This window comes from Chiloscyllium plagiosum, chromosome 36 (genome assembly GCF_004010195.1).
Source record: "Chiloscyllium plagiosum isolate BGI_BamShark_2017 chromosome 36, ASM401019v2, whole genome shotgun sequence".
NCBI lineage: Eukaryota > Metazoa > Chordata > Chondrichthyes > Orectolobiformes > Hemiscylliidae > Chiloscyllium > Chiloscyllium plagiosum.
This window is the reverse complement of record NC_057745.1, coordinates 9,813,800-9,826,946: the sequence shown is the minus strand read 5'-3', so window position 1 is coordinate 9,826,946 and position 13,147 is coordinate 9,813,800. Positions and strand designations below refer to the sequence as shown.

The following is a 13,147-nucleotide window of genomic DNA, read 5'->3' as shown; positions in this document are numbered from 1 at the left end:
TGTCACTTCGAACTCAACCTAAAAATGATTTATACCTTTTTAAAATGCTTATACGGGACATTACCACTCCATTCCGGAAAATATTAATTTCTTTCAACTCCATAATGGACGTCAGACCGATGTAAAAAGGCTGCATTATTGGAGAGGTGGAAAAAATCAAGTTAACATCAGAGATGAGGTCATTTCATATCAAACACATTTAATTCTGAGGAAGGTCCACTCACTAAGACATTGAGGCACGTGTTGTAAATGTGCAGAAGACAGCTTTTCAGAATGTGATGCTCGTTCCAAATTGGAGCTGCTTCCATTTTCTTTACTCCGTTCCCGTATCCTTTAATTTATTTATTTATTTACTTTTGTTCAGTGTGAAGAAACCTGGGATAAATTTGTAGTAAAACATCAATACAGTTCCGATTTAGTGCTGTAAAATCAGACGACAGCCACAGGCCCATTCTATGTAGGTACCTGTTAATAACATTTATGTCAATTCGTTTTAGTTAATGACTGGTAGTTCCCCTAATATGTATTACAGATATTATCGCATTGAAAATACAAGCATCAGATTACCGATACAAGAAACTTGGGCTGGAGCTGTTTATGACCTATTTGCATAACATACTGCAATCCCGTTTAATATCACTTTCTATTAATTATCTGCAACTAAACTGTGACGGATACTGCGCAGCCAAATAAAAAGCAGATAATAATTGTGCCGATGAATGGCTTAATTCACTATTAGCCTGTTTTAATAATCACCGATGCGACCAGTTGATACAACGCCAGTTCGAGGCACCTTGTTGTACCTTTACGATAGGTTGCAAAAAATGAACGGGTACCACATTGAACAGGTACTTTTTTTTCCTTTTGGAACAGAAGGATTTTAAACTTCAAGGTGGAAATTGTTGCATACATCTATTTAATCGAAAACAGCAGCATCAGCAATGACCACAATTTAATCAAGAGATTTGGCTGCGCTTTTGTCTCTGTAGATAAGCTTATGTTTCTTAACGGTTCGAGGGGCCCGAGTTTGGAAGTAAAATGTTGTGTACTAAGGTCTGGTGATATATGTCCTACAAAACCAAGAAAAGGGAATCTGAAAAATATCATATAAGTTGTAGTTGTGAATGGCTTAAGTTGATTTGATTGTATTTTACTTCAGGTTTGCTGTAAAATTCCCCTTTTTTTCTTGTCACCGTTTGAAAGTGGCAAACACTTTCTTGTCTAGTCTGTGTCAGACTTTAAATCCTAAACTATATACACTGGCAAATGGGACTATCAATCACACACACAAAAAAACAAAAGTCTGGAAATAAAAGAAGAAACGTTGATAATATTCCCTTATCCTCGAACAAATTGTCAGAGGGAGTCATAAGCTATCTCACAAAACTCCTCACAAGACACATTTTAAACATTCCCCCAACAGCACTGAAACGATGTTAAAATCGTTGCATTGGAAGATGACGAGTCTATCGCAATGAACAATGGATCGCTTCTTAAAGGTTTACTAAGTTTTACACAACAGTTAAGATGGACAAACTTATTTAGGGCATGACTGCACCTCAGAATCCATTCAATTTCGTCATAACAGCGCCATTCCATTTTAGAAAGGTGGCGATGTCAAAGAATTGATGGTCGAGGCGTCCACGCATTCATAACATGATTGTACCAGAAGAACGGCTAGCCAGGACACATTTTGATTTCTCTTCACACTATGAAGCAAAAAATGAAGTCCAAACAACGACTAAAGCAGACATGCCTACTCTAGAAACTAAAAGAAAATGAAGCATAAAGAGGGGTAGCCATCAGAAATTAGATTTTTTTAAAAAGATGTAAACTGTTTTGAGCGATTAACACAATTTTCTCAATGGTCTGTAGCTTCATGAAAGAGTAATTTCGAACAATCAGCAAACGATGCTCAAGACACAAGTTATAAGTGTACATCGGAAAAATTAAAGCTTTGCTAATAGTGAAGTGAGGTCCAATGGGATGATATTATACTGAGACTACGGTGAACCTTCTATCCAAATTATGTGTGGTATTTACTTTCGGTAGCATCTATGTTTTCCCTTTCGGGATTCTCTCCCTTGTTTAAAAAAAAACTAAAGCTGTATTTCCAGTCATAACTCAATTTTACTGTGGAGAGTTTAAAAACTCCAACAAAAACAGAAACTGTTAGCGAAACTCAACCGGTCTGGCAGCATCTGTGGGAAGAAAGCAGTGTTAAAGTTCCGAGTCCTTCATCAGATGAGGTGCTGATTAAGAGACGTCGGACTCGAAACTTCAACTCTGCTTTCTTCCCACAGATGCTGCCAGACCTACCGAATTTCGGCCGGAAATTTCGGTATTTGTTTCAGATGTCCAGCATCCGTAGTTCTTTGTTTTATTCAAAACTGCTAGATCACTGGAAAGATTAAGTTCGAGGGACCTCTGAGGAAAATAAATTAAAATGAAATTGTGCCAAATCCAAGTTCTCTAGGTTACTGTTGTAACAATGGCGGTACTGGTACCCATAATATGCGTCTACAGAATGTAAAAACTCTACCCATTGATTACGGAATTGGGATAAAAAATAGATTTGGCAACATTCGACATCTTGCTCCTGAATAACAGCCTACAGTCTAAAGCCCCTCTGAGATAGAGAAGCTTGTGGCTTACCACGTGACTTCAGTTTGTGACATGCTTTCTTCTCAAAGCACAGACATCACCGCCCTCACCACCCTGTAACCTGTCACCTCTTTGACATGTAATTATTCCCTGTGTGCTGTCACAATAAAATTTATATCATTGTTAGTGTTAAACTGTAACACTCAGCATAATATAGGCAATGTTTGGGTAATATCGCCTATTTAAACTAAGTATAAATTACAGACATCCATAGCAAGAGATGGCAGATTAGTACCTGAACAGTGTATCGAGTTTTGACTGAACAGTTAAAAAGGATCATTCTCCGAGCATATAATTTTCTCACAACAGAGAAACTCACAAATGATCAAGGACGGAGTTACCTTTGTGGAAAAAAGGACAAAGCCTCAAGTGTAAATTAGCTTTTTGAAAAAAGTCCCCGAATGAGCAAACTGCTGGGATTAAACAAGTTTTTGAACACTTCCAATGTTAAGAAACTGACCCGTCTCTCTTTTAACATTACCTGCCCTTTGGCCTGTCCTGCAATATTACTAATTGTGGCTTTGGTTGACTTGCTAAAAGTGTGACATATTTCTTATTTGACTTGTTCGATCATTTTATCCTTATCCAATAAGTAACGCAGAAAAGACGCTGGATTTGAAGTCTCTGAGTGGACCTTTGCTGAACACAGTTTATAAATATGTCCTTAACAAAGATAGTGCGAGTGCTAAACTATAAATACCCTAATTTCTGACGTTATTTGGCATTTTCAGTTGAAGTGGATGTTGACATGGGTAGTAAGCTTCTCATGTTGAGTCTGTTGACATTGACGTTCATTCCAATTTCATTAAGTGGCACTGGGTGCGTTATTTTTTCTTAATGGACCTGTTTCTGCATGTACAATCCTAAAATTCAACAGAGAGTTCCTCGATCGTATGAACCTAAAATCGTGAATTTAATGGACCAAATTCAACATCCGTGTCTTCTATTCGGCTAACATGCAGAGGATTCAAAGAATGGGGAGACTGATGTAATGTATGACTACAACAGGTTTTACATTAGCAAGACAATTTATATGACTACAAAACAGATTTAAGCACATCTCCAAATAATTCGAGCAGTCTGTATAGCCGGAGAACAAGCACATTGATGGCTTGGTAATTAATACTCAAACGTATGATGAGGTCGCCATAGTCTTAATACTCAAAGTGTACAAATTAAGATTAAACATAAAATCGAAGGCTAAGGATTTTCGAAGTAAATCGAAAAGGCAAAATATCAAATACTTTAGTCTGCATATTCTAAAGTATACTTCCGAATCTATCCCATCATTGTCACATTATTAATGTTCTGTGTTTCCGAATTTCACTGTGATTCTGAATTCACTAAGAAATTTGATGTCATATTATCAATTTACTAAAAATTGAATAGGTTCTGTCTTGAGAGAAACTCTCCACAGAAGCTGCCTGATCTGTTGAGTATTGCCTGCTTTTAAGATTTTCAACAGTGATTTGGGAACCAAGTTTGAATGGAAAATATTTAATAAGACCGAACAACAACGAATGCTAAGATCAGTGTTCTGAAAAATGAACTCGAAAAGTCCCAAATTAAATTCCTTCCAAAATAAACTAATTACGTAAGTGAATCTGTACAGCTGGGTGTCCGAAAATTGTCAGAAACGAACACCTGGCTATAACTGAAAATATAAAAAAAAGGAATTTAACAAATCAAACCGCGCAACATTATAATTTAAGCCAGCTATTTGTTGTGAATGATGTACCAGTCTCTAGTACGAGGAGGATGGAAATTTGGCCTTTGAAAATAGAATACTTTTCCATTACTTCCACCTAGTGTTAGTACTAATACTTGTAGGTCAAATATAGACTGTAAGTACTTCATTTTTTAAATTTGAAATATTTACTGCAGAACGGAAAAGTATGTCCCAATACAGCCACATGTGAAGAGGGGACACATTATTTACATTGAACCTCACGGGAAGTAGTGATCCTCAAGTGATCATATAGAAATCAGTATAATTTCTGTGGAATATGAGATCCCTTGGTTTAGTTAGCACACTTGTAGTTCCTTTACATTAATTAGAACTGATTTTCGTTCAAGATTTGCGCAGGATTGAAGAATGGTTTGTGGAGCCGGCCAGCATGAAAAGCAGCAGCAACTTGCAGTTATATATTTTTTCCCTTTAAAGATCCTTTTTAAAAGTTCCACATCAAGGACTTTTAAAATAAATCTTCCCAATTTTTCACATCAAGGCTGGGACTGTTCCAAATCGGGTTCCATTCCCTTCTAGTTCCACGAATGTATGAAGCTATTCGCTCCAAAATAAAATGCAGTCACTAATTGTTCGATATGTGGAAAGTCAATGTTAGTAATCGTTCAAACTGCTTAAATATAAATGTAAATAGTAACAAATTTATTCGATTGCTGTGAGTTCACATTGAAATGCAGTTAACAATGTTTTAAAAGGTGTAAGCATGAAAATAGCTTATTTTACAATTGCGAGCTCTTTGAATAATATTGAATAATAAGACTCATCAAAGCTAAAATTCTGAGAAAAATAGTTGGCAGTTGGTATTTCTTATCGAGTGCATGCAATAGGGCGCAGGGGACGTTTGATATATGCACATAGTTTGTATCGGGATCTAATGATTGGTATGTCAGCATTGAGTTGGTAATTGTCTTCATAGACCACGATTTTACTGTCCTTGTAAGAGCTATATCTGTATATTTTATGCCTTGGATGGCAGTTCAATAAGAATAAATACCAATGATATTCTAACAGTAATCGACATAAACTAAATGGCCATTTCACCCATTGAGTTGTGATAAGATTTGCTGAATAAGTGCGACAACATTAATCTGCTGTGAAAACTGTAAATGTAATAGGATTAAATCCCATTTGTTATAAATCGATATAACATGATATGACCCTTGTACGTGACTGTTCACAACTGCGTCTTATACTACCGATTACACCCGTCGAATTCTCCAATAACCTCCTCTCGTCAACAGCTTATTATTATTCTTTACATTTAGCTTAACATGTTGCACGATGAGAAACCAAGCAATCATAATGTAATTAAAATGTCTGAAGTAGCTTGATATGTAGAAAAAGAAGCCTCGGGTATCTTTTCCTGTTGATAAAAGTTAGTACAAAATGCTACTGGTTAATACAGAATTCAATATAAACTCATTTGGCCACAAACACTCCATTCAACGAGCAAAATCACAGTTTAAAATGTCCATTGATGAAATAAGAAAGATGGCGGAAAATGCGTCCTCTTAGTTTTCAGTAACTAGTGAAATATTCAATTCTAGATGATTGTTTCCGGCCCTACACTAATTATATATGAACCATTGAGATAAGTAAACGGAGAAACAAAAGGCCATCTGGCCAATTGAACTTTTCTTTAAGAGAAGATAAAGAACCTGCCACTTTATTTTTATATACATATATTCAAAGACTTCTTTTCTTCCTGTGTAAAAATATAATTATCCTTTCAGAAAGAGAATTTAAGGTTTTCTTGAATTATAATGTGGAAATCTGGATGATTCCTAAGGCTCATCCCCTCCGACCAGGCCGTTATTAGTACAGAATGATATATTTTAATGATTCATAAAATGCCAACATTAAATATATAATGGATGTTTCCTCATAGCTACTATCTGTGCAAAATATCAAGGTGCAATTCATTTTCTGCTATTTCTGATATTTTGTAAAAGCTCTAAACTGATGTCGAGTGGCAATCCTGTTACAGGTACAAAAAAAGCGAGGTGACCACTGCGTTCTGACCAACTGACAGTAGACTAATCAGGTAACTGAAGAACATACAAAATACTTTGCGCACCAGGCATGTAGAGCTCGGCCTGGGTTTCTTAACATCAACCTGAGGACAATGATTCCTTTACAGGAGCATTCGGCAAGGGGAGTGATTCCAGCAAAGACTTTTAGAGCTGTACCAGCAGTAGTCTTACATAAATGGTACAGTCACAGCCCCAGTATGTCTGTCACCATTGGAATGCAGTTAGATCGTTTCAATTACACTGTAGCAGGGTCGCTGTTTATTTAAAGTTTCAGTTAATAAGTTAATTTTTAAACTCTAACGAATTCCCGACCTTTCAAAGGGCTGATGTGAAATTTTATGATGCACCTACTTATAATTTTGTTCTCTGAAAGTATTTGTTTAAAATTCCTTCCGGTCACTTGTTAGTTTATCGCGACCTGCGTAATTTCCTGCACTACAGCAGTGACCACCATTCCATTTACTTCATTGGTTATAAAGCACTTTGGACCGTTTTCAAAAATTGTTAAAGAAAGCTAAGTTCTTTGTCGTGCAACCTGTCAATTTTCGAGTGTGTATGGCGCGTCGCCTGCACTCAGGTTTGCCAGCCGAACAGGACTCCTGCTAGAAAAGAGGTTTTCATTCATCACACCCACCTAGTGTGGAGTTATTTTTAATCTCCCACATCCCTGGGTTACTACCACCAAATCTTGACTCTCTTATTTGTCCAGGGGTATAATGAAATGTTTAAGCCCATCAGAAAGACTCCCACCTCTTGACCTCAGTAATGAACTGCTTGATGTGGCTGAATGCATTGACCTGAGGTGTAACTGGGATATTATGTAGACCCTGGATTCCAGAGGCATTCAACTGGCTGATGGACCGTGAGGGGTTAAGGATACACTGGAAGTGTCTGCATAAGTGCAGTGCTTCAAATAAGTGAATATTCAAGAATGCCATTAATTTTCCTCTCCATTACAAGACACACACACACAGAGGAAATTCTCGCCGTCTTAAGGCTGTGCATGAAGCAATTTAGATTATTTGTTTCACCCTCGTAGACTTCCCAAACCTACGATTTCAGAAAGAACTTAAAGCCTCTTGTAAGTAAGTACAGGAAAGTTCGCAAAATTTAGGGCTTCGGGCGAATTAGTTCTGTTTCAGTGCATTCTTAGTAATGTGTCCGACTCAGAAGCACAAGGAGGCGAAACTGAAAAGGGGATATTTGCAAAACATTGATTGAGTTCTGAATAAAGTTTGCAGTTTGTTCGGTGTGGCCTACTTGTTGACGCTGGAGGAAGTGATGGTGGATACGTCTCTGATACTCAATAAGTTTGCCTCGAACAATACTGTAAAGGCTGATTGTCTGGCTATAGCTACCCTCTACTTGCAACTCAGTTCTAACTTGGCCATGGGAGAATATTATCGGACATGTCTGATGAAGACCGGTTCAGTTAAAACTTGATTGCAGGTGAATGTAGAAGCTGGGCCACGTGATCTCATTTGATTCGTTCTGATTCATTTATTCAATGAAGATTTTCCGCTTGTCATCGGCCAATGAATAGGGGTCTTTGTATTTCAGTCCCAGGCACGGTCTCACGATTCCACGCGTAGCACTGGACGTGTATCTATTCCTCAGCAATAGACAGTTCCCCTGTTCAAAATCTATTAGCACTTAATCCACATGAGATGAGGGGTATGGATTATTTACACAATGGCCATGATTACTAATCACAGAATAAAATCAACTGAGTTCTGCTTCCCGTTTAAATTCACGTCTCCCCTGGCCTTGTTAGTGCTTGGGCATTTTATCACGAGTGACTGAGTCCTTGGGAATGTTTTAACCATTATATAGAACTCCAGCTCGCTCCTTCTCTCTGTACATGAAAAGGAAGTTGTAGTCTCATATCAGGCCTTTACATTCAACAACTAAGGATCTCTAATGATGGATGAGAGGAGTGAATGCCATGAAACAAACCATAGAATGGCTTAAAATAAAGCGAACAGAGGCTTAAGCTATATTAAATTACCCCGATTGGAAATCCTGGGTCTAGTCAAAGGCTGTCGGAGAGACTGGGAGTCTGAGAGTACTGCTGTTCAGCACCGGGGAGAGGGTCAGGAGGTGAATGGAGTTCACAGGGCCTCTTCTTTTCTTATGCTAACGCCGAATACATGTACTAATGCTTACTGGCCTGGAAATATAAATGGTTCTGCCTGGTGGTTGGAAAGCGGAGAGAATGCTGGTCTGTAGCTAATTGCTGGTCGCTTGCTCTTGTAATCTTTGCCACACTGGCGCTTCGCTGTAGCTACTGCGCGCAGTTCTGGGGTTTTTGAGTTGTGGATATTCTCTGTAAACCTCAATCGAGACTTTTAGAATGGCGATGTCTTCCTGCATCGGACGCTGGCCCGCCGCAATTATGATTTTTTATTTGCATAACACTATTAAATGCATTCTCCCCACAATAATGCACATGGTTACGAAATAATTGGGCGGCTTGTCCAGATTTCCGCGCCATTGTCTTGGTAACAACCACAGTCATCAATATTACAAACCATTCATTCATAAGGGGGAGAAACTGGCATACCTTTCTAAAAAGGACCAACTAAATATCAACGAATTAAAGATATGCGAGTCCCTTCATCAGAAGGCTGTAGGGCACGACTCCATTTGCAGCCCTTTCAAAATCCCATTCAACTGCGTTCATTAAAACAGTGCAGCTTAATTCACTCTCATCGCTTTGAACCTATCAAAGGATTTTTTTTTGCTTTGGGCTGAGGTTAAAAGATTGGTGACTGATAAATAGAAAATGTTGCTGTATAGAGCAAATTAGCAGAGAAATCATCGGGAGAGCGGGGGCACTGTGATTTTAACAAATTAGATTAATGACACCGTACAATGGATTGAAGGGGGTTTCGAACACAGCTACCAAATCTCTGTGAACTGTACCTCTCCCATATGCAGCACATTGTAGGATAGATTTTCAAAGGATTTCTCTATGACCTGCTCCAAAAGACTGCTGCTGATCCAAAGCTTTGATTCGCCAGAAGGAAACGCAGTGAAAATAATTTCAGCTTGTTCAGCAAATCGTTTAACTTTTGCACGGTGAAGTGAGACTCTCAAACTTAGATACACACTAATTATCATCTCTCACATTTAGACATACTAACTTTAATTCCCTTACATTTCCACACACTAATTTTCACTCTATTAAACTCACCCTTATTCTCCTACATGGACCAACTCTCTATCCCATACATTCACAGTGGCTAACACGTTTCCTCCTTTACACAAACGTCCATTCTCTTACAGGGACACTAACTCTCGCTCCCTTACACACACTAACTCTCCACTCAGTTAACCCCACATACATTAACTAATTTCCTCACGAATACTAGGTCTCATTCTCTAAATTTAAAAAAAATCGAAAGAACTGCGGATGTTGTAAGACAGAAACAAAAACAGAAATTGCTGGAAAAGCTCAGCAAGTCTGGCAGCATCTGTGAGGGAAATTAGAGTTAACCATAAGACCATAAGACATAGGAGTGGAAGTAAGGCCATTCGGCCCATCGAGTCCACTCCGCCATTCAATCATGGCTGATGGGCATTTCAACTCCACTTACCCGCATTCTCCCCGTAGCCCTTAATTCCTTGTGACATCAAGAATTTATCAATCTCTGCCTTGAAGACATTTAGCGTCCCGGCCTCCACTGCACTCCGCGACAATGAATTCCACAGGCCCACCACTCTCTGGCTGAAGAAATGTCTCCGCATTTCTGTTCTGAATTTACCCCCTCTAATTCTAAGGCTGTGTCCACGAGTCCTAGTTAACGTTTCAGGTCGAGTGACCCTTCCTCAGAACAGATGATGCCAGACTTGCTGAGCTTTTCCAGCAATTTCTGTTAAAGTCTCATTCCCCCACAGACACTCTCAGATACATATACCAATTCTCACTCCCAAACATTCACGTACATCAGTGAATTGCATCCTCACCCGAATGTATGAGCATAATTGAGTCTAAATTGTTTGCACTGGGCGGAGAAATTAAACTAGAAAGAGTTGAGAATTTATATGCAGTGCTCTGTGTTCAAACTTTAGAATTTCGTAGCTTTGTTTCCTCAAAGTTTAGGAATTTCAAAGGAGGCATAATTACAGCATCAGCAGCAACAAACCTGCATTTGCACGTATGTAATAACAAAGCTATGATACACATAACACATGTTCCAAGACATTGCCGCTAGCTACAGGTGTGACGGTACATGACCTACAATATTACACAGGCCGTGCCTGCCACTGTATCACCACCCACTCCAGGCCCCACCCCACCCACCCCCCCGACCCTCTCCAAAGCTGAGGCCAACACTCCATTCCACTGATTTATTTGATTCGTGTGTTTTAAAGTTCCCTTTTAATACTTATCTGTGCAGGATGGAAGGGGGATCAGGATTATTGATGATGTCCCTTTGTTTTGTACACATTTCCTTTTAATATTGCCCATCACAGGGAAATTACTGCTATGCATTAAAACAAGTAACTAAACATCTCTTTAGATTTGAAGCCATCATTGAGCCGCATGCTCCCAAAAGAACGGCGAAATATGCCAAATTACACATCAGACCTGTTATTAAGGGCTCTTATGGCAAAATGCTCTTGTTGAAAGGTAACACAAAAGGGCCTGGAAGCTGCATTTATGTCGAGCAAGCACCTCAACCAGGCAAATGGAGAGCGTTTAACTCATTATCTCCTCTGTGTACGGGAAGCCAACTCCCACACAGTTACATTTATCCAACTTCAAAGGAAATTATTACTGAAAAGTACAATCTCTCTCCCGTCAACTACATGTGCCTTGTCCCTCTGATCTTAACAATTAAAATTGTCTTTAAACAATTTAGATGTCTCAAATGCCTCGTGTTGTTGACGAGGTGAAGCAAGCAGATCTGACTGGTTTGTAACTACACCTGTTCCTTCCTTATCAGATCCTCTACATTGTCCTCAGATACAGACATCTCCTGCCGTTAGAAAAAAAAATCATAATTAACCGAGAAGTGCATTTGGAATCGATGTCCGCAGTTAGTCAATGCTGAATAAACTTAAACTTATTGGGTCTTTCCTTTCCATGCAGCCATCCATTAGTAGCTTTGCGACAGAGATTTGATTGACACGATTGAATTGGATCCTGAGATTAACCTGAAACTGCCAAATCATGTCCTGAAAATAATCCAGGCCAGGGTGGAGAGAGCGAAAGACTGTACGGCTTCTTAATGTTATCATACAGCTTTGCCGGAAAAAAAAGTGAAACGCAGAGAGCCGCATTTTGTAAATTTTAAAATCACGCCATAATCATCTAGTGGTGTTCACATGAATTACTTCGAAGCGCCGTCACTGTCGTTCGCTAGGCAAATACACCATTCATCTTGTACTGAGCACATTTTGCAGAACTATGTTAAAGAAGCAGGCAGTTGCTTCTGATGGTAACAATAAGGGGTGAGATATTTGTCGAAAGAATTCCCTGCTCAAAAATAACGCAGTGGCATCGCCCAAAGCCGGCCTGAAGGACAAATAGGTTCCCAGTGTAACGTCTCATCTGAAACACGGTAACTTGTATAGTGGAGTAGCTTCTCAGAACAGCATTGAAGTGCAAGGCTAGCCTATAGCTCAAAATCCTTAGGCCCACACTGCTCTGAACCAAAACGCTGCCTCTTGAAGCAAGTTAACGCAATTAAGAGTAGATTACTTACAGTGTGGAAACAGGCCCTTCAGCCCAACAAGTCCACACCGCCCCGCCGAAGCGCAACCCACCCATACATTTACCCCTTACCTAACACTACGGGCAATTTAGCATGGCCAATTCACCTGACCCCTGCACATTTTTGGACTTGGGAGGAAACCGGAGCACCCGGAGGAAACCCACGCAGACACGGGGAGAACGTGCAAACTCCACACAGTCAGTCGCCTGAGGCGGGAATTGAACCCGGGTCTCTGGCGCTGTGAGGCAGCAGTGCTAACCACTGTGCCACCGTGCCACCCACAAAGTGGATACTTAAGTGGATACTTTTAATCAACCCGTTCTGGCACAGGTTGTTGGAACTTGAACTTGGGCCTTCTAAGCTAGAAATAGGAACACTACCATAAAATCACTAACAGAACTTCAATTCACTAACGTGCTAGGCACAGAATTTAAATATCTCCTTACTTCCCTAGACTAGCTGTTGAAATTTAAATGTAATTGTTAAATGTGGGATATAAAGCTGGTTTCCACGATGGTGTCTGAAAACTATCAATGATTGTTGTAAGATTCCATCTGGTTCACTAAATGGCATTAGGAGGGAAATTTACCATCCTTACCCTGTCCAGACCTACTGGCAGGTTAACTCTTAACTGACCCAATAAAGCCTACAAGTTGGAGGGCAATTACGGATGAGCAAAACCATTGATCTTTCAAGTGACAAACACATCCACTTAAACAATTTAAACAACTTTACATTTATATAGCGCATCAAATTTTGTAAAACCATGCAAGATAGTTCAAAAGGATGATTACCAAGTACTAGGTAAAAACAATGACTGCAGATGCTGGAAACCTGAGTCTATATTAGAGTGGTGCTGGAAAAGCACAGCAGTTCAGGCAGCATCCGAGGAGCAGTAAAATCGACGTTTCGGGCAAAAGCCCTTCAGGAATACAGGCAGAGAGCCTGAAGGGTGGAGAGATAAGTGAGAGGAGGGTGGG

General features: G+C 39.5%; 1 long non-coding RNA gene across 3 annotated transcripts in view; it reads left to right on the top strand.

Moving 5' to 3' along the window:
* Positions 1-13,147, top strand: part of LOC122540936 — a 186,360-nt gene that overhangs the window by 15,450 nt on the left and 157,763 nt on the right. The window contains exon 1 of one of the 3 annotated variants that reach the window (XR_006309460.1): positions 10,880-12,014. The exons of the other annotated variants lie outside the window; for them this stretch is intronic. This is a non-coding gene — a long non-coding RNA (uncharacterized LOC122540936). Of the gene's footprint in view, positions 1-10,879; positions 12,015-13,147 lie in introns of those variants that run through there. 3 annotated transcript variants of the gene reach the window in all.